At 51.9% G+C, this 20,856-nt stretch overlaps 1 protein-coding gene across 1 annotated transcript in view; it reads right to left on the reverse strand.

Moving 5' to 3' along the window:
• Positions 1–4,014, reverse strand: part of LOC112617118 (metalloreductase STEAP3-like) — a 42,277-nt gene extending 38,263 nt beyond the window's left edge. Inside the window, exon 1 of the mRNA XM_025373838.1 lies at positions 3,823–4,014. The gene's annotated coding sequence lies outside the window, so the exon portion shown is untranslated. The remainder of the gene's footprint in view (positions 1–3,822) is intronic.
• Between the last annotated feature and the right edge of the window lie 16,842 nt (positions 4,015–20,856).

Consider the following 20,856-nt stretch of genomic DNA (forward strand, 5'->3'; position numbering starts at 1 on the left):
TTTTGAGACGGAGTCTCGCTCTGTCGCCCAGGTTGGAGTGCAGTGGCCGGATCTCAGCTCACTGCAAGCTCCGCCTCCCGGGTTCACGCCATTCTCCTGTCTCAGCCTCCCGAGTAGCTGGGACTACAGGCGCCCGCCATCTTGCCCGGCTAGTTTTTTGCATTTTTTAGTAGAGACGGGGTTTCACCTTGTTAGCCAGGATGGTCTTGATCTCCTGACCTCGTGATCCGCCCGTCTCGGCCTCCCAAAGTGCTGGGATTACAAGCTTGAGCCACCGCGCCCGGCCGACAGTGTTCTTATAGCGCTGAAGCAACCAACGCCTGGCCCATTCGGAGGAGTGCTCATGAGGCCAGGCCACACCTGAAGAGGAGCACACTCTGCCCCTGGGTTGAAATGACAACGTAAGAGTTTCTTAGCCACGAGCAGTCGCCTGTCAGCCCTCACCGCAGGCACAGAGGTTGATCCCTCCGGCTCAGTGGGTGAGGGGAGGGGGTGTCTCTGGTTTTGCATCCTGGCTCATTCACATGAGCAATAGGTCCTGGGCCTCACCGCCACGCGTCTCCTCACTCAGATTCACATGTACGCAGAGGGCATGTGTGTTTGTGGAGTGATTAATGACAACACTCATCCTGCTAGCAGTGGGACTCAGCTGGTCTTAGAGTGCCTGGCTCAAAGTTAGTGCTCAGTAAGTGTTTGTTGAATGAATAACCAATGAGGCAGAATTTGGACAGGAGAATGTGGCGGTTAGTTAGTGGCTAGGAGTCTCAGGATAGGGGTGGAAAAAAAGAAGTTGGGGTCCATATGTGCTTGGAAAGTCACGTGGTTGGGAAAAGAACACTGTCGACCTCCTAAGAGTCTCCAGGTACAAATGGGCTCCTGTAGGTAAAGTATTTGGCCCGGGAGCCGGCACATGGGAGGCTGAATGTCAGTGATGAGGACTGGCATTTCAGGCGAGATGGTGGTGGTGTGTGGCATGCCAAGGATGTGATGGTTGGAGCACACAGAGGCCCGGGACCCGTGGGAGGCTGTGTTGGACAGGTGGGTGGACACAGCTGCAGGAGACTGATGGGAGGAAGCAGGACTTCAGTAGCCCAATGTTTGAAGACCACCTAGTCTCACCCCGACCCCTGCCCCTCTCCTCTCCAAGTTCTGTGATCTCCAAAGCCTCTCAAGTTGGGATGGGTTGGCAGGGGTGAGGTAGGAGCGGAAAAAGAGGCATACACCCTTCCAACCCCTAGAGGGAGGAAAGGCGCCAATTTGGCCTTAGGTTCTAATAACTACTTAAACTGGCAAACATCCTCATTTTAAATCGAGAGGCACCTCCCTGGTCTAGATGCTAGAAAGCGGTTTCATAGTACTCAACCTGCTCAGCTCAGGCCTGCCCAGCTCAGGAAAACCTGGCCACTATGCACCGTGGGTGGACAGGAAAGAGCAGATCCAGCCTCAGCTGGAAGACCAGGGAGCCCGACTCCCCGAATGACCTGCTTCCTTCCCCTGCCCCAGCCTGCCTGAACCTCACCCTAGTCCGCTCAATTGTTCATTTGCAGCTAGACAGGGAATGCAGCAGGCAGCATAGACCACCAGTCTGGGAGGCATCAGCTGAGACAGAGTTGGGAACCCTGCGGCTTGGAGCCAAGGCCAGCTCTGCCACAGAGTACGGAACCTGGAGGCCACTCTCTGGGCCTCAGTTACCTTCTTTAGGAAAGTCAGTGGTTTGGTCTAGAAGAGTGCTGGGCCTGGAAGGCCCCTCACTGGTTAACGTGTAAACCTGAGGTGAAGAAGGAGGGATCTGATATTTACTGCACTCCTAAAATTCAGCACTTCACACATTTAGTCCCCCAGATAGGCATCCTTGTTTTATGAGGATATCCTGTTTGAAGCCCTTGGCAAGGTTTTGCAAATGAACAGAGGTTCAGAGAGCTGAGGGCTTCATGTCAGGGGGTAAGGAGCTGAGATTTGGACTCATCCATCTGACTCTAAAGCCAGACTCTCCCCCCAGCTCTCAGCCAGCGACCTTTACCCACCCAGCTCTCAGGTGTGCGCCTTTGGACTTCACTCAAGAACTTTCACTTTTTAACTATCTGAAGCCCTGCCCAGCACCCTGGTCTCTGATAAGCCCAAGGAGGGAAGGGCTGTGGGCCAAGGATAGGAGACATGAATGGGAGAGGAATCTATCTGTTTGACATCTCTAGGCTGGAGAGGGCACATGTGTGATCCCAGCTTGACCTGGCCTGGTCCTGGGGACCTCAGCAAACCTGGGGCAGGCTGTTCAACCTCCAGGTGGACAAGTGGCCCAGCCTGAGTTCCCTGCTGGCTCTGAGGCCAGCATTAAACTGTGTTAGTTCCATACCTGCTGCCACATTGCCTGGCTGAGGCCACCTGCTCCATTTAAGCCCCTTCAGGACACTAGTGACACCATCTACCCCACTCCGCCCACTTACCCATCAGACATTGGCTAAGCACCTGCTCCCTGCCAGCCCCTCTGCAGGCCACCGGGGACACAGATGAGTAAGACACAGTCTGGGTCCTCCAGGTGCTCCTAGCTGATTCAGTCAGCTTTGGATGGGACTTCAGGATCTATATTTTTAACAAGGCTTGCAGGTGACTGAGGGGACACACCCACGTGGGACCCTTTGGTTTTGTGGACCTTCTGCTTCCCAGCACTGTATTCTTGGGGCTACCAGAATCCTCTTGAGGACACAGCCTGTTTCACCCCACTGGTAGGTTCCTCTGGGCTCCAAGTCAGATAACTCTGGGTTCAAATCCTACTTCTGCAACTTGCTAGCTGTGTATCCTTGCACAATATGTGGACTCTCTGAGGCTGTTTCTCCATTTTTAACAAGAGATAATGGTGCCTTCCTGTTGTGAGGATTAACTGGGATATTATGCACAAAGCCCTTAGCAAGAGGCCTGGCACACATAAATGGGAATATCTGCTGTTAATTATATTATGGCTGCACTCTGATGGACAGAAATACCTCCCTGGGGCTATTTCCAGAACCCCCCACTTCTGGAGTCCATCTCTGAGGTGGCCCTGGACACCTGGGAGGCCTCTCCGTGCCCTCTGCCAGGGCTCCAGCAGGACCTTCCTGCTTCTCCCCACGAATCCGGCTTTCTGGTCCCCAAACGGCATATTATCTGGGCACACCCTCCCCTTCATTTACCCAGAGTGACCAAAGTTCCAACCACACCTCTCCGGGCCGCCTGTCCCCAAATTTCGGGGAAGTGGGCAGGAGGGGGAACTTTGCCGGGCAGGAAGGGGAACTTTGCCAGGCAAGAGCTCTGCGGGCAGAGGCGGGCACTGGTCAGACCAGCCTCCTCCTGGGGACCAAGGTCGGGCGCCCCTGCCCAGCCCCTGCCCCTGCCCTGCCCGGCTGCGAAGGGACTGGGAGGTCTGGCGAGGAAGAGCCTGGAAGATCCCGCCCACAGCTACCAGCCCTCCTTTGGGACCGCTGGCCAGAGCCCCAGCTGTGGGGCACACGGAACCTGTGGACTCAGCCGGGGTCACCTGGAGGGGCGCCCACGTCTGCACCCGGGGCTCCGGAGCCTGCTCCCCGCCACTGTCGCCGCCGGCCCTGCCCAACTTGCATGGCGCAAGCGGCTTCTGCGCCTAGGGAAGGAAGGCACGCGGGGTGGGGGCCCCGAACCCGGTTTCTCTGCCGCCCGACGCACGTGGCTCGGTCCCAGGGCAGAGGGGTCGCCTCCAGACGCGTGGCGGCACCCGAGGTCCGCGCGGCGATGGCGCAGGGTGCAACCGGGCGGGTGTCTCGGGGACCCGGCGCAGCACACAGCCCCGCGGAGACCGGGGGAGGGGTCACTCACCTCTGCGGCCAGCCGCTCGGAGGAACCGCGGCAGCTGAAGGTCCGCGGCGAAGGCAGTGGCTCGGCCCGAGGCTCCTCCTCTCGCGCGCCCCACCCGCCCGAGAGGGCCGGACCTGCAGGGGAGGTGGCCGCCCGCCAGCCCGCCGCAGCTTATCCGGCTCGGCCACCTCCCCCGGGGCCGCAATCAGGAGCCTCCGGGTCCTCGCTCCCCGCCCAGTCCTGCAGGCCCGGCAGCGGTGGCGGCGTCTAACCACCCTCCTCCCCTGGCCCCAGGCAGGAGGTCCCCAGCCGGGCTCCAACACTTCCTGATTTGCAGTGCCCCGCACACAGCTGAAGTGAGCAGAACTCCGGGACCGCCTCTTAACCCGGCCAGGGAGGGCACCGAGGCCAGGGTGACCTCTAGGCCCCCCTCTCTTAACCTGAGGAGCACCTCCAATCCTTGTCCATTTTATAACGGAGGCCAAGTGGCAGCCATGGTTGCAGGTGGGAAGAGACCAGGGCGCCAGATTGGGTCCGGATCCCTTCCGTCTCAACAAGGTTGCACCCAGGCCTTTGTGGTCCTGCCCATCTCTGTCCCTTGTCCACCCTTTTGACCCTTCCCAGCAGTCCTCAGGTTCCAAGACCGGTGGGATGGCGGGCACCTTTCTCCCCGAGCTGCCTCCCTGTCTAGGCCTTCTGGACTCTGAAACCCTACCCGTCCCCCGCTCCCCCTGGGGCACTGCTCGCTGCCCTCCGCACTTCCAGTGCCGATGGCTTCACAGCACAGCAGTGAGGCCGGGCATAAGTACGGTGAGGCTGTCTGTGGGCGCCTTTCTAGAGGTGTGCGCCCTGGTCCGAAGCCCTTTCTCACCTATGGTCACAGTTGCCGGCTGCTGTTATTCCCTTTACAGGTGAGGAGACCCCGGCTTTTCCGCTCAGATTCGTGGAGGCTGAGTGGGGGTTCCTGACCCCTGGTACTCTTTCTAGAGTATTCCTGGGGGGCATATTCTATTAGCTTCTGATGAGGAGCCTCAGGTTATTTTTAGGAAGTCTAAGAATCCTGTTTTCTGAGGATCCAGCCTCTGTTGGGGAGATAAGCCTCCAGAGGCCAGAGGCAGGAACTGGGCCTCAGGGAAGGCCCCACAACTAGACCCCAAAGGGTACGGTAGGGAGGAAGAGGCAGAGCTCTGGTCTCCCTGTGGAGGGAGCGCTGCTGTGAGGGCCTTTTCCTCCACCCCCAACCCCCACCGAGACCCACCCGCAGGCGGTTTGCTTCCCCCTCCACACAGCTTTCCTCCTGCCCGAATACCCACCTCCCAGCTCTCTGCACAGCCAGGGCCCAAGGCCAGAGCCTCTCCTTTCTCTTGCAAGAATTTTCCTGTCCCACCTTGCCCCAGGGCAACACCTCTTGTGGCAATTCTCACAGGTCCTTTATCCATTCCTTTATCCATTCAACACTTACGGTGCCTCAGGTGCCAGACCGTGTTCCCAGTACTGGAGACACAGGTGCCCAATGGAGGTTCCTGCCCTTAGGGTGCCAGGGCTGGTGAGTTGCCCCTGCAGTGGGTTGTAAACTTTGAAAAGACAAGACCCAGTTCCTAGCCCCCTCTGGTGCCCCCAATAGGCTCCCCCCACAGTAGCTGTTCTTTTGAGGCCTGCTTCTGCTGACGGGGATGGCTGAATATCCTTCCTTTAATGCCCAGGGACAAAAACTGAGCTTGGGAAATGCAAACACTGAGAGGTCTTCCAGCATCTTTGGAAGAATCCCTGGGAACCAGTGTCTTTTTGTGGGGCTCTCCATGCATGAGTAAGAGAGAGAGAGGGAGACAATTTGAAGGCTGGGCTGGCAGAGGTCTACAGAGGATTATCTTAAAAGGAACATGAACTCCTGCTGGAAAAAATAGAGGGGTCTGAAATTTCTCACAGAGAGGGAGGGAGGTGAACACCCTACTTGGGCACACACACCTTGGCAGAGAGGGCACCACCCACGCCGTTGACCTTTGGTGTTTGTTCTGTCCACTGACCCCTGGACTAAGGTGGCCTTTTGAGTGTGAGCTTGTCTCACCTGGCATAGGGTCAGATGTTTCCAGAAGCTTGAGGGCCAAATTTCTCAAAGCAGACGAGCCCTTTCCTACTCCAGGGAGGAGTGCAATGTGCTGAGCTTTGTTGAGCACCTTCTATGGGCCAGACTCTGGTGTCCTCCGCCAAGGGCAGAGCAGTCAGAACCATGCTTTCAAGATGTTTGCCAGATCGCGTTTCTCCTCTGCTCAAAACTCTCCCCCCTCCCCCAGCAAAAGTAAAGTCGTTGCAATAGCTGTGGCCCAGTGTGATTGGCCTTCTCTCCTCCTCTGTCTCCGTCTCTCTGCTCACACTCAGTCCCGCCTCAGATAGATCTGACAGGATCCTGACCCTTGCCATTCCCCTTGCCTGGACCCTAGGTATCCCCAGGGGCCCTCCCTACCTCCTTCAAGTCTTTGCTGAAAGGTCATGATCTCTGTGAGGCCCACCCTGATCACCCCCATTCCTCCATTCCTCACCCATGTACCTGCTTTCTTTTTTTTTTCCCCCACAGCCCGTATTACCTTTGAACACACTATCAAATAGAGTTTTTTGGACTGTTTTTCAGTAACTGTCTTCTCCCATAGAAATGTGAGCTCCTGCTGGGCAGGGATTTTTATGTTTAGTGAGTTCTGTATCTCTAACGGCTAGAGCACTGCCTGGCTCATAGTAGGTGCTCAGTAAATACCTGTTGCAGGAATGCACACCCGTCCTTGCCCTTCCTCTCTTTTAGCATCTCTGAAGTGTCCCCACAGCTCCTGCCCATTCTACTCTCCTCTTTTGTATGCCCCCGGCTGGTGTGATGCCGATTCAGAGGGGAGCTCCACTCGTGCACTTAGGGATGTCTCTGCCCCCCGAGTTACTGAATATTCAATGTTCAGAGCCCCCGGGATTGCCCTTTTCCTTGACGACCAGGCTAGCTGTTTGGCTAAGAAGAGAATAGTATCCGGGAAGAAAATCTAGATTTATTTCTTATTTGATTAGGAAGGAGAGGGGTGTTGTTCACCCTTAGCTTCTTGGATTAATCCAGCATTTATAGGCTGGGACAGAGCAGATCCACTTCACAAAATAAATCCTACATGAAAACGAGAGGGTCACAGGAAGCTGCGTGCCCCAGTGCACTCTGACAGCCCTTGCCAGGAGCCGGGCCACTTGGATCTGGTCCTGCCCAGGCCATGGTGGGCCGTGGCCTCAGGAAAGGTGCCGCTCCCCACTGATACTCTCCCCACTAGATCAGGTGCTGCAGGGCTCCTCAAAGTTCTGGGGCACAGGAAGCTCTTCCCTATGTGAGGCTGCATTCAGGGTAAAAGGGAGGCATTGTCTTTGCCATCTCGATGGGTGGAGGCGCATCAGCAGCACTCAGAGCTGAGGCAGGGCGGGTAGTGGGAGAGGGCGCTGAGCGGGGAGGCCAGCTGACAAAGGAGTGCTGGAGCCTGGGACTGAACCTTACAGACTCCACTTTCCATGGCCCATGATGGTGAGCCAATATTGTACAGCATTGTAAAGTGTGGCTTCCGGGGCATTAGGACACCCACCCCCACATACACACACCAAATCTCCCTGCACCCCAGAATTTGGAATTCTACTGGAGCATAAGGTTGTCCTTCTTTCAGTCTTCTCTCGAAACATGAGCCCTCCAGAGAGGAAGTGCTGTCTGAGCTCTGTGTCATGAGAATCTGTGTATCTGCAGGGAGATGCAACTGTGGCCAGCAGGAGAGTATGGAGAAGGTTTGAAAGGAAGTTGCTTTTTATTTGTTTATTTTGGCTCAAGAGAGCATTGACAAAGGCAGTTGCTGAAGGAAGAGTGGATCAAAGATGCCGGGGTGGAGGGTGGGTCAGGGAGCAGGACCAACCGTCTTTCTGAGGGAGCTTCCTGGCACATAGTAGGTACTTAAACTTTTGTGTATGATCAATGGTCTTGGCTCGTGACTAGACCAAGATTGCCAACCAGGATGGAAGGAGGCTGACCCTGCACACCCCGGAAGCATTTACAGAGCCGAGGAAGAGATTCTTCTTGCCCGTCCATAACATTGCATTGCCTTTCAGCTGGGGGAGATTAGAAAGGTACTCACTACTGGATCATGGGAGACGCCTGGGCTTTAACCCCTTGCTGCTTGGAAGGTGGTGATCGTGATGGCCTGGGAGGGTTTTAGGATGGCAAAGTGTCAGGCCTACCCCAAAGCGCCCAAATTAGAATGACATTTTAACAAGACTCCCTAGGAGATTGTATACATGTTTAAGTTTGAGAAGTGCTGGTCTGCATTACAACCAAGGAAACTCACTACTCCCTGAACACCTGCATCAAGGTAGATTCACAGAAACCTAGAACTAGACGACACTTCCCCTCACCAGGGTGCATGACAACATCATGCTTGCTTAAAATTTATTGTGAGGCAAATAATCTGATAATCGTCTGAATTTCTACAAATATGGAGTAAATAACTCTACCCTTTTCAATACTCAGTGCCTATTACACAAAGCTCCAAGAAAAAAAAAAAAACATGATTAGTATGTTTACTCTTTTCCCATAACTAATCATATTTCCCCTTTTACTGTGGTAGCCAGGATACTCAGGCACATGTTCATGACTATATCATCCTTATTAAACATGTTTAAATGCTACTTTCTTTCCCCCAGTCCATGATTTTTTTTGTCTGATTTACTATTAGCCTTATTGCTAAGCTTTTCGATGTAAAGCCATCCCAAGCAGCCTTTGGAAAAAGTCAACCGTGTAAGCAAAATAAATAGGAAACATCTGTGCACTCCAGTAAGGGAACCCTCTTTCCCCCTGACTGCTGTCACCTTTTGTGGTCGTGGCACGTCCTCTGCTGGATTTTTGAGCCAAGGACAGAGGGTTTGGGAAAAGGAGGCCTCCTTGGACTTCTGCCAGGAGTTACTGAGAAAAGAAAATCCAGCCAGTTGCAGGGCCACTTGGGGGTAAATCTGCACTGGATGTTCAAACCGTGCCCCTCTCTGCTTCTTTCCTGACCCTCAGAGCCCACCTCAGCACATCTGGAGTGGAGGGTGCTATCTGCCCCGTCAGACCACTCTCCACACACAGCCTGGGGCAGGAACAATGGGACAGGTGGCTGGCGCTCACTCAGCACAACAGGGGTGGTGGAAAGACACGTGTCAGCTGAGGCTTGGCTTGAGGTCAGGCAAGTCACAGCCAGGTCACAGCCCAGCCCAGCATAGGCAAGGTGTAAAAGTCACTGGCCTCAAGGTCATATGCAAACACACTGTGATCAGAAGAGGAGATAAATCCACCCCACAGGGCTGGGATATATTTTCCGCATACCCAATTCTGTTTTCTTGGTCTTGGTCCTCAAGGTGAGGGAAGAGAAGGGAAGTGAAGTTTGCCGAAGTCCCACCTGGGGCAGGCATCGTGCTACATTGAGGTCAGCCCCCTTCAATCCCCACTGAGACCCTGCAGAACGGGTGGGATCAGCCCCATTTTTCAGATGAAGAAGTGACTTTTTTTTTAGCATCACGCTGTGAGGAAATGGCAGATCCAGGATTTGGACCAGGTCTGCCTGACTCTCAGATCTTCCACTACCTTTGACCCGCTAGGTGGAGGGCTCCTGTGAGCTGTGGCCTACACACCTGTGGTGACCCCTCGGTACTGAGGACTAGGACCAGCTTAGTGTGAGGGCCCAGCAGGGGCAGTCCATGCAGGGAGATGAACCTGGGGGATTTTCTCCCAGACACTCCTCACAGAGCTCCCTGGTCTGCTTAGGCAAGATCCTATCAGCTATCCCCAACCACTGGTTGTGTCTACCTGAGATTTGCACAGCCTGGATGCAGGTCTGTGGAATATCAGGCATGTCACCGAGAGTCTGGTTCTATATGGTGTACTACCTGATTTCATGGACACAGGCACAGAGGGCCATCATCTCAGAGCCATCTTTAGGCATTTGCTGGTTACAGCAGCCTGGGAGAATCCAAGTCACTGCAAGAAAAGATGAGGGAGATAATGCCTCAAGACCCTCCCTCAAAGGTCTTGGGCCACAGCTACCCAGGTTTGGGGCCTCCAGGGAAGAGGGGAGGTGAGACCTTGGCTTCTGGAGGCTTCCACAGGGTAAAGGAACACGCACAGTCTTTGAAACCACATGGACCTGGTTCAAATTTCACTTCTCCCCTAAGTCTCCATTTCCTCCACTGTAGAATGAATGGATAGACCTCTCAGCAGATTGTAAGAATTAAGTTCCCAGGAAAGTGCTGGGCACTTAGTAGGTGTTCATTAAAAGACTGTCAGATCATCCGAAAGGAAAAGAAAGAGTGTTCGGAGAGGAAGGCAACTACTAAAGAAGACAGTTCCCAAAAGAAATTTACCTCCAGGCAGGCTCTGCTCCTCTCCCTTGGGGAAGGTCTTCTTCCTTATCCTGTGCAATGATCTAAACCCTCCTCTTCTCTGAGAAGCCCTCACGGAACTTGCTGTTCTCTGGCCTCCCCTCTCCCACAGCGAGGAACCCAGGTGGGCAAAAGATGCCAGTGGCCCCTCCTCCTCTTCTCACATGAACAGTAGGTGTTGTTGGCACCCTGGTCTGGGAATCAGGAAACCTGGCCATGCCCCACCCACGTGGCTGGCTGATTCATAAAATCTCTTCTTGTTGGACCTCACACTCCTGCCAGTTTGAGGTGTCTGAGATCTTGGTGTTGGAAACTTCCCCTGCTTCTTTGAAGATTGCTAGGAACAGGTCCTGCCCTGTGCAAGGGCGGAGGTGCCCTGAGAGGCGCTTAAGGAGATGGGGCTGGGGAGGGAGGAGGCAGATGATAAGAGGCCTGGTTTGCCTTTGGTGAGAAATGAGGCTTTATCATGCCGGCGGTGGGAGCTCAGGAAGATTTTAGGAGGTATGAGTCTATGTGATCATAATAGCTAACATGTTTTTGAGTGCTTGCTGCATCCCAGATGCTGTTCTAAGCATTTTGATTGTATTAACTCATCTGATCATCATAATACATTTTCCGTTTTTGAATTTGGAAACTGAGGAGGTTTTGAATTGGAAACTGAATTTGGAAACGCAGGAGGTTAAGTCACCTGTCTGATGTGACATAGCTCAGACAGTGGCAGAGACAGGATTCAGGTTCCTGGTTCTGTTTCGGTTCCACCTCCTACTACGACATCTCTGTTGTCTGGACGCCCTTATTCATCTCTGAAAAGACTTTCTCCCTGGTAGCCACAGGGAGAGTGGACCAACAAAGGAAGATGCCAGGCTGGGATGAGCTTAATGGGCAACTGGCAGGCAGAGTCTCAGCACTGTGTTTTGAAGTCTATTTGGGGGACTCAGTAAGTCTTATGTGTAGGGAGCCTGACGCCCAGGCCAGAGGCTGAACATTTACTCAAGGAGTTCAAACAACTGCCTGCAGCAGGCCTCTGGTTGAGGCTGAAAAGTCTGCAGAAAGGCAATTTAGTTCAGGTCCTATCCCTTGACTGCTGAGTCCAGGAAGAGAAGTGACTGCTAGCCCTGTGGCCCACCTATTGACTTTGACACCTAAAAAGAACAAGGTTTTTGAAGTTACAAGAACCTGGGTTTGAATCTTGAGCCTCAGTGTTCTTACTGATCAAATGGGAACATTAAGTAGAGTAAACCAAGGGCAGATGGTGCAATGTAGGCCTTAAACACATTGAATTCCCCGCCTTGCTTCGCCTGTGAGCCCTTGGCTCCTTGTCCTTCACCACAATTCTGTGGATTTCAGAAGCTCAGTGGGGGGATGAAAGGAGAATGGCAGAAGGCAGGCTGCACTCTCCCTTGGCCCCGAACCCAGCTGGAGGGCCTGATTTGGGTAGTTGCAAGGCCCAGTTTTCCCTTAGCTCTGCCATTCAGTTCCACAATCTTTCCTGAAGCCCCAGAAATCCTCATCCTTGGGGGCCCTTCTCTTCCCTTTTCTGCTCCAGGCCCATGTAATTACTCTTATTCCTTGGGGTGCACCAGCTTGGGTGAGACCCCAGACCTTCCCCCTCCTTGGGCCTCCATCCCAAACAATCCAAGGAGCCTGAGATCCCTGCAGATGCCTGGCCCCACCCACCTGGACATGAGGGCGGCTTACACCTGGATAGGTGAAGTCGCTCTGAAGCCTGGAGAAGATCCTTTTTTTAAAAAAATTGATATATCAGCCAGAGTTGGTGGCTCAGACTTGTAATCTCATCATTTTGGGAGGCTGAGGCAGGAGAATCCCTTGAGCCCAAGAGTTACAGGCCCGCTGGGTAACAAAATGAGACCCCCATCTCTACAAAAACACACAAAAAATTAGCTGGGCATGGTGGCGAGGGACTATAGTCCCAGCTACTCAGAAGGCTGAGTTGGGAGGATTGTTGGAACCCCGGGAGGTTGAGGCTGTAGTGAGCTGTGATTCTGCCACTACACAGGAAAATAAGAAAAAAAATCAATTAAAAAAATTAATTGATATATCATAGTTGTACATATTTTTGGGTACATGTGATCTTTTGATACTTGCATACAATATGTAATGATCAAATCAGGGTAATTGGAGCATCGCTTCAATGCTTCAGTTCAAACATTTATCTTTTTTGTGTGTTGGGAACATTATAGTTCTTCTCTTCTGGCTATTTTGACTTATATAATAAATTATTGTTAACTATAATTTCCCTACCAGACTACCAAGTGGAAAGATTCTAATCTGGTTTAAATTAGAACTGCTGAGAAGTGGGAGAGGAGCAGAGATGTTGTGACCCTGCCGTCCCCAATTAACAGGAACTTCTAATGGTAGCCACTACAGGCAGCGGGCAGGAGCCCCAGAGCAGGGTTCAAACACAACACGGGACAGCCCCAGGGTAGACATTTGCTGCTGGAGGTGGGAGAGGAGCTTCGAGTACCTTCTTGTCATGAAGTTCAGGAGATCACATCTCTGCTTGTGCCCCTTCCTGGAATGCAGAGCTGCCTAAATGCAATAATTGCCTACAAGACACAGTGGGAATACAGTATATATGCAGATTTATGCAAATAGCATGCAAATGCAGTGACCTTAGGCTGAGTGCCCTGGGATGGCAGCTGGTTGGGGATGGGGTGCCCCCCCTTTTTTTACTTCTGACTTTGCCTTCAGCCCCCTGAGGACCTCACAGGGAGAGGCCCACTGCCTTCTCTCCACACAGTCCCTTGTCACAGCAGGCTTCAGAAAGAGACAGCAAAGCCACTATGGTACACCCTGTGCAGGAAGCAGCATGGGCATCGAGGGGACACCAGAGGGGAAGATTCCAGGCACATGCATAGGCATTGTGCAGACCACGTGATTCAGTGCAATGTCCTCATTTGATGAAACAGGACAGCAAGGCTTGGAGAGATGTGGTAGATTTCCATCACAGAGCCAGCCGTGGCAGAACCGGAATCCCATCCAAGGCTGCCCGACTCTGATTCCACACTGTCTTTGCCATGCTGCTGCCTACAATGCTGTGCCACCTGATCAATAAATAATGTGCCAAGGTGTGTGTATAGATGTGGGCATGTGGTCACCTAGAGCTCCCAGACCCTTTCTTTTTTTTTTTTTTTTTTTTGGAGACGGAGTCTCACTCTGTCATCCAGGCTGGAGTGCAATGGCGTGTTCTTGGCTCACTGCAACCTCTGCCTTCCGCATTCAGGCAAGTCTCCTGCCTCAGCCTCCTGAGTAGCTGGGATTACAGGTGCCCATCACCATGCCTAAGTTTTGTATTTTTAGTAGAGACGGGGCTTCACCATGTTGGCCAGGCTGGTCTCGAACTGCGGACCTCAGGTGATCTGTCCTCCTCAGCCTCCCTAAGTGCTGGGATTACAGGCGTGAGCCACCGTGCCCAGCAGACCACACCCTTTCTAATACCTCCTGACCCCAGCAGTGGGGCGCAAGCCCACCTAACATGGCAGCCCGGATGCACCTCTCAGTTCCTAGGCCTGGTGCCTGGCTCAGTAAACCTTTTTTTAATTTTTAAATTATTTTTATTTTTTTTAATGCTTGAAAGCTCATCTTTATGGTACTTAAATTCTATTTCAATTATTAAGGATCTCTGTTGCTTTTTTCTTAGGGCAGACTTGTCCAGGCCAGACCACACTCTGTGGGGATTTGGGAGTAGAGTTTTCTTGCTGCAAGGAATAGATGTTCTTTAAGGCAGTCATCTGGGAAAGAAGTTAATCCTAAGGTGAGAAATTAGGGGAGCCTTATACTTGAAAGGGAGGTCCCCTTTGGGCCTGGGGAGCATTGGTCTAAAGGCTCAGGTATGGAGGATGCAAGGATATCTGCTGGCGAGGATTGAGCTGGAACCTCCCTGCTTCCCCCTCCCATCCTAGTCCCCCCCTCTTTTTTTTAAAAAAAAATTATTTTATTTTTATTTTTTAAGATAGAGTTTTGCTCTTGTCACCTAGGCTGGAGTGCAATGGCTCGATCTTGGCTCACTGCAATTTCTGCCTCCTGGGTTCAAGTGATTCTCCTCCCTTAGCCTCCCGAGTAGCTGGGATTACAGGCACCCACCACCAGGCCTGACTAATTTTGTATCTTTAGTAGAGATGGGGTTTCACCATGTTGGCCAGGTTGGTCTCGAACTCCTGACCTTAGGTGATCCGCTTGCCTCGGCCTCCCAAAGTGCTGGGATTACAAGCGTGAGTCACCATGCCTGGCCCTGTTCCCCATTTTAGTTCCAGAGAATTAAGTAGACATAGACATGGATTGAGTGGAACACTAAGATTGGGCTGCCACCTGTGAAAGCTGAGAGCGCTGGACTTGGGTTAACTCTGAGCTTTGAGGGTATTTGCTCAAGCTCACAGCTGGGCCTAGCTGTTCTGTGGGGAATCAGGGATCCCATTCTCCCTTCGTGATCCCACTGGAGAGAGCTCATCCATGGGGTCATTAGCATCCATACACCATCAACATGGTGGACATTCCAGAGGCTGGAGGAAGTGCTCTGCCCTTGGGAGTCAGTGGAGACAGTTTTCTGGAAAGTACTCAGAAATCACGATGGTGGGATTGGGGTAGGGTGGGAACGTATACTTTGTGAGGGGATACATTTTTGGGTAGAAGGTAGTAGGGGACTAAGTATAATGATTTCAGCTTAGAAAGCAAGAGTGCTGGCTAGGCATGGTGGCAAACCTCCCAAGTAGCAAGGGTGCTCTCTTTTTGGGAGTCACAGGCTGGTCGGCTCAGAGACCCATATATCCCAGCCTGGCTCTGACTCAGGGATCAGCCAGGCAGAGTGTGGTGGGTTAATACCCAACAAGGCCAGGGCGGTGGCCAATGGCCAGAGCTGGTCAGAGGCTGGAGTGGCCTGGTGTCCAGGCCCAGCAGCCAGACTCCTCCTACTGCTGGTCTCTGAGCACTGAAACTCCTGCTCAGTTGCAGCATTTGGGAATTTAACTGGATCCCAAATGAAATGAGACACAACTTTTCACTTCCCCGGACATCACACAGGGACCATGTACAATGATGGGTAAAATGAGGCACTACATCCCACAGCGGAGGCCCAAGTGCTTGGCAGAGGGCCATCGGTAGCTGAGGCTGCATGGAGAGCTGGGCTACGGGGCGGCGCTGGGCTTCTTGCCCAGGCAGGACAGAGGTGGGGGAGGCCTGAGCACTTAGTTGGGGATGGAGTCTCAGTCTATTTCCCGGGACCATTAGTGAGGTAAGAGGCTGCTGAAAAATTTAGCACAGGCCCCGGTAATGCACTTTGGAGAGGAGCCTCCCCTCAGGTGCTCCTGTAGCATGGTGTGGACTGAGCCCTGGCATAAGGCGGCCAGGGCTTGTCTGCCTTTTGGAAAATGACAGTGAGGAGCAAAACAAGGAGCTGCCCCCACGGACTTCCTCAAGTGCGTGTTTGGACAGTGAACCTGAAGACTGGGGTGACTCTAGCATGAACGCCACTACAGTCTCAGGTCCAGGAAACCGTCTTTGACTCTCACCCTGGGGTTCCGCCCTGCTGCCTCGAGGTCCTTGTCCCTGCGCTGAAGACAGACCCCATTCCCCTGTAGGGTCACGGAGAACGATACCCCAAAGTAGGAAACGTTGGCAGGCTGAGCACTGTGAATTAAAAGAAAATGCAAGTCCTTAGAAGCTGCCTCAGAGCTAAGAATTTTCTAACCGTCTCTTGTTTCTCCTCTGCCCCCTCCCCAAGTGCAGGGAAAAGGGGCTCTCTAGAATTTCCTTCTCTGACTAAGGAAACTTCTTTCCAAAAGAAATGCGGCCAGGCGTGGCGGCTCAAGCCTGTAATCCCAGCACTTTGGGAGGCCGAGGCGGGCGGATCACGAGGTCAGGAGATCGAGACCATCCTGGCTAACACGGTGAAACCCCATCTCTACTAAAAAATACAAAAAAACTAGCCGGGCGAGCTGGCGGGCGCCTGTAGTCCCAGCTACTCGGGAGGCTGAGGCAGGAGAATGGCGTAAACCCAGGAGGCAGAGCTTGCAGTGAGCCGAGATCTGGCTGCTGCACTCCAGCCTGGGCGACAGAGCGAGACTCCGTCTCAAAAAAAAAAAATAATAAAATAAAATAAAAAGAAATGCAACTGTCTTAAGGCCCCCTCCCTAGAAATCTCATCAAATAACCAGGAAAGATTAACCACCCACCTGCAAGGAGAAAAGACTAAAAGCTGTCACCAAGCCCAGACTTTTCGTCTATTCTTCTGAGGGCGGCTTTGAGGGATTGCGAGGCAGGCTTTACCTACATAGTAAGACAACCTTTGTTCACAGTGCAGTTTTGTCCCTCACTTTCCCTTACATTGCAGTTCCATTCAGCTTCCTAAGAGGACATTTATAGGAAAATGTCTGCCTTCTGGGTCCATTTGATTTTGCTCAAAATTATTTACTAACCTTGAAAATTACCTACCCCCATTTCCCTCTCTCCTATGAAGAGGGTGCTATTTAAACTTCAGTCATCTGGCACTCTTCTTTGAGTCTCATATTTTGCATAGCTCCTATGTTTATGTATGTTAATACATTTGTATGCCTTTTTCTCCTATTAATCTCCTATTGTCCCTTCATTTCCAGTGAACAATCAGGGGGGCCTAGTGGAAGCTTTCTTCTTACCCTTACACTCCCAGTCAGCCCCAGAAGCCCTGTTTTTGAGGCAGAAGCCTTACTGTGAGCACTCCTGGACAGAGGTCCTGCATGAGTGTGCTAGTGGGAGGAGCTGCAAGACTGGATACTCTCTCAGCTGATGCCGGGGCTCGCCCCTGTGAACTGGCTGTGCTGCAGTCTGCAGGGCAGCTCCTGTGTGCCAGGGGCTCCACAGGCATCATCTCTGACATATTCAGTGCCCTTGTAGGAAGCCCCTCCACATACCTGTTTCTCAGTTGAGAACACGAATCCTTTAGTGGTAAGAACTGAAGGCAGGCTGGGCACGGTGGCTCATGCCTGTAATCCCAGCACTTTGGGAGGCCAAGGTGGGCAGATCACCTGAGGTCAGGAGTTCAAGACCAATCTGGCCAACATGGCGAAACCCTGTCTCTACTAAAAATGCAAAAATTAGCCAGGCTTGATGGCGGGCACCTGTAATCCCAGCTACTCGGGAGGCTGAGGCAGCAGAATCACTTGAACCGGGGTGGTGGATGTTGCAGTGAGCCAAGATTATGCCATTGCACTCCAGCCTGGGCGACAAGAGTGAAACTCCGTCTCCAAAAAACAAAACAAAAAACAAACAAACAAACAAACAAACAAACAAACAAACAGAAAAAGAACTGAAGGCAGTTGCATGGTGCATGGTGCTTTACGAAGAGTCAAGCTGAATGCAAATCCAGCCTCAATTTCTTTTGTGCTGCAGCACTTGAATTGTGATGTTTCTTCCGGGCCCAAGAGTTCTCCTTTTGGTTGGAAAATATTCATCTTTTCAAGCCTTTGTTGGGTGGTTGGTTTGTCAAATGGGTATAAGGCAATGGTTTTCAAGCTTTTCCACATTGCACCCCTAACCCCATAGACACATAATCAAATAGAGGTTGTACCTTCATGATTGAAGCAAAAGTGTTATGAGACAAAAGTTGCCCTTAGGACATGTGATAAGATCTGATATTTTACAATTTTATTCTTTTTCATTAAAGAAAGAGGTTGTTGATCCTAACCTCTCATAAAGCTGAAAGTCAACATTTGTGAACACTGGCAGGTAGCTGCGTGTCAAGGTGAGGTGTCACCAAGCACACTGTGGTCACTGTGGTGGTGGGTTGGATGTAGCCTTTTGGGCTTCCTAAACTGGAGCCAGTGTAAGTGAAGAACATAGATGGAGGATTGTCCCAGCCACACACCTGCTCTGACATGTACCCTGAGGATGTGGCAGGGTTCAGAAGCATCCATTCTGCATCCTGCAGGGACACGGGATTCCCTACAAGGCCTAGGTGCCTTTGACTTAGTCACTCTCTCTGCTCCTAATTCCTCCTCTGAGCACTGAGAGGGTTGTAGCCTATAACATCCATGGGCCTTTCCTGCTGGACATCCTGAGTTGGTTCCAAGTTAAACTTGACTTCCTTCTCCCTTAACCTTCCCCACTTTTCTTCCTAGCCTGTAAAATCCTGCCCAGTTAGAGGCCAGAGCCACACGTGGACAAGCCACTGGAGGCTGAGGCGGGTGGCAGGAAACCGCCTTGGCAAAAATTATGACACATGAGCCATGTGAGCCCAGCGATGGCTGGGAGCACTTCTAAAGCCATCTGAGAGAAATCCCCTTTCTTGGTTATTTCTACCCTTGTATTATCTCCTCCTCATTCTATGTTAGATGCCCTCTCCCCTACTCGGGATTCCAATCAGCATCTGGAAAGCACTTCTTGGCTGGAGCCCTGAACCCTCCTGCCTCCTCTGGCTTAGGCTCCAGTCCCTAGGGCAGATATCTTTGCCTGGCATCCCACTAAGAGCAGAGCCACAGCCTGGGCATGTGTGCCTCCATGCATGCAGTTTATTCGGGAGGAGAGCTCAGGGAGTAGGGTGAGGGGCTGAGGGAGTGAAGTGGAGAAGGAGGGGAAGCCAAGACAAAGGTGTGTTGTTGAGCTGATCTCCATCCCACTGGAAGCTTCTGGGGAGTGTGTACGCTGCTGCCCCCCCACCCTGCGCCCCACATACCTACCTCATGGCTGAGGGTTGATGCAAGAGTCCTTGACAGTCCTGCACTCCTGAGCTGTGCATGCCTGTGGGACGGGGCTTCTCAGGTGACTGAAGTCACAGTGTCGAAGAGGCCCTGGGGCTGCAGGAGAATAAAAGCCTGCAGGGGGCACACCGGGCAATGCTGTGGTTAGAGGGTGGCTGAGGGGTGTGAGATGGGCACAAGAGGCACGTGATACAGCCAGGGTAGCCCCAGCGGGGCCACACAATCCAGACGCTGACTCACATGCACCTGCTGAGTGTGGGCACAGTCCCTGCCCTCAGCCGCATCATTATCTAGCTAGGGAAAAAGACCGCATGTGCCAAACAATTGGTGAGGCCACAGGACTTTACATAATCCGGTTTCACAGCCTGTTTGCAGTGGATGAGGATATCAGAGCTGGAAAGAACTTCAAGGATCCTCTTGTTAATTCTAATCCAACCTTCTCACTTAGAGATGAGAAAATTGAGGTTGATTTATGCGTTTGTGTAATGACTATGCCCATTTTATAAAGTGAAAAGGGAGAGAGGTTAAGCGACTTCCCAAGGTGGCCCATGTGTTGAGTGATTCACCATCACATCCTAGAGGAGTGGGTGACTATGGGTGACTGTGGGTGAGGCAGGGACAGGGTGGGGAAGGTCAGCTTCCAACCTCCTCCGACTTTTGGTGCTGCCTGCGGAGGGGACTCCTTGTTATTTTGGGCACATCTAGGAAGACCTCAGGACCTTTGCTAGAATCTTTGCCCATGTCCTGTAATTATTAATGGGTATTGATCGACAAATAAATGCTTAAAGCGAGGCCTCCCTTTAAAGAACAAGCATACATTCCTGTAAAATTTGGATTCCCACAGTAATATGAATACTCCTTCTCTTACCTGCACTTCTGTTTTTGTCTCCTTAACTTTGGGCACTTCATCTTTCTCTCTCTGGGCCTCAGTTTCCCATTGTACGTAACCCTCCTAGTGCCTTGCATAGATGCATGCTTGATGGCCAACTGACTGACTGAATGCACCGGCCAGCTCACAGAATCACTGATGGAAGCAGCCTCAGAAATAATATCCAGTCTCCTCTAATAAAGGAGGAGAAATTGAGGCATACAGAGAGGAAATATGAGTTGCTTTCTAAATACCCACAGCAAATGAAGGAGGCAGATGCTTAACTAATACCAGGTGATAAGTGTCATAGCAGAGGTGTGTACCAGGAACACAGACATCCGCAAGAGAGACATGATGAAAACTTGTTCATGCTGCTTTGGACGGTGAGAACTGAGCAAAAAGACAGCCTTCAATTCCTCAGATACCATGGAGGTTTTGCCAGCATCATGCTCCCTCCATCCCTCCTCCCACTCCTGCAATCATCATCAGAGTTCTGCCCACAACAGACCTGGACTCTGCTGGCCCCGAGCAGGACACTGGCCCCTCCCAGAATCTAGGGAGGCTGAAGAGAAACTGGCAGAAACCACAGGCAGCTGGAAAGCCAGCTGAGGCCATAGGGCAGAGATTGCCTGGCCATGACACTGTGGCCATTGGTGTGGACACCAGGTGCTACCACTGGCCCTGCTGACTTTGCTGCTGGGGGTGGGGATGCCACGTTGGCCAGCAGGATATTTTATTATTCTACTTAATTATATTATATTTATTATATTATATTATTTATTTTAGAGACAAGATCTTGCTTTATCAACCTGTTCAGTGACACCTCACCCTGACACGCAGTCACCTGCCAGTGTTTGCAAACATTGGCTTTCAGCTTTATTAGAGGGTTGGATCAACAAACTCTTTAATGAAAAAGAATAAAAATTTAAAATATCAGATCTTATCACATGTCCTAAGGGTAGGTTTTGTGTCATAACACTTTTGCTTCAATCGTGAATGTATAATCTCTATCTGATTATGTGTATGTGGGGTTAGGTGTGCAATTGCTGGGCTACAGGATGCAATCATAGCTCACTGCAGCCTTGACTTTGT

The sequence above is a fragment of the Theropithecus gelada genome, unplaced genomic scaffold (genome assembly GCF_003255815.1).
Source record: "Theropithecus gelada isolate Dixy unplaced genomic scaffold, Tgel_1.0 HiC_scaffold_15883, whole genome shotgun sequence".
Taxonomy (NCBI): domain Eukaryota; kingdom Metazoa; phylum Chordata; class Mammalia; order Primates; family Cercopithecidae; genus Theropithecus; species Theropithecus gelada.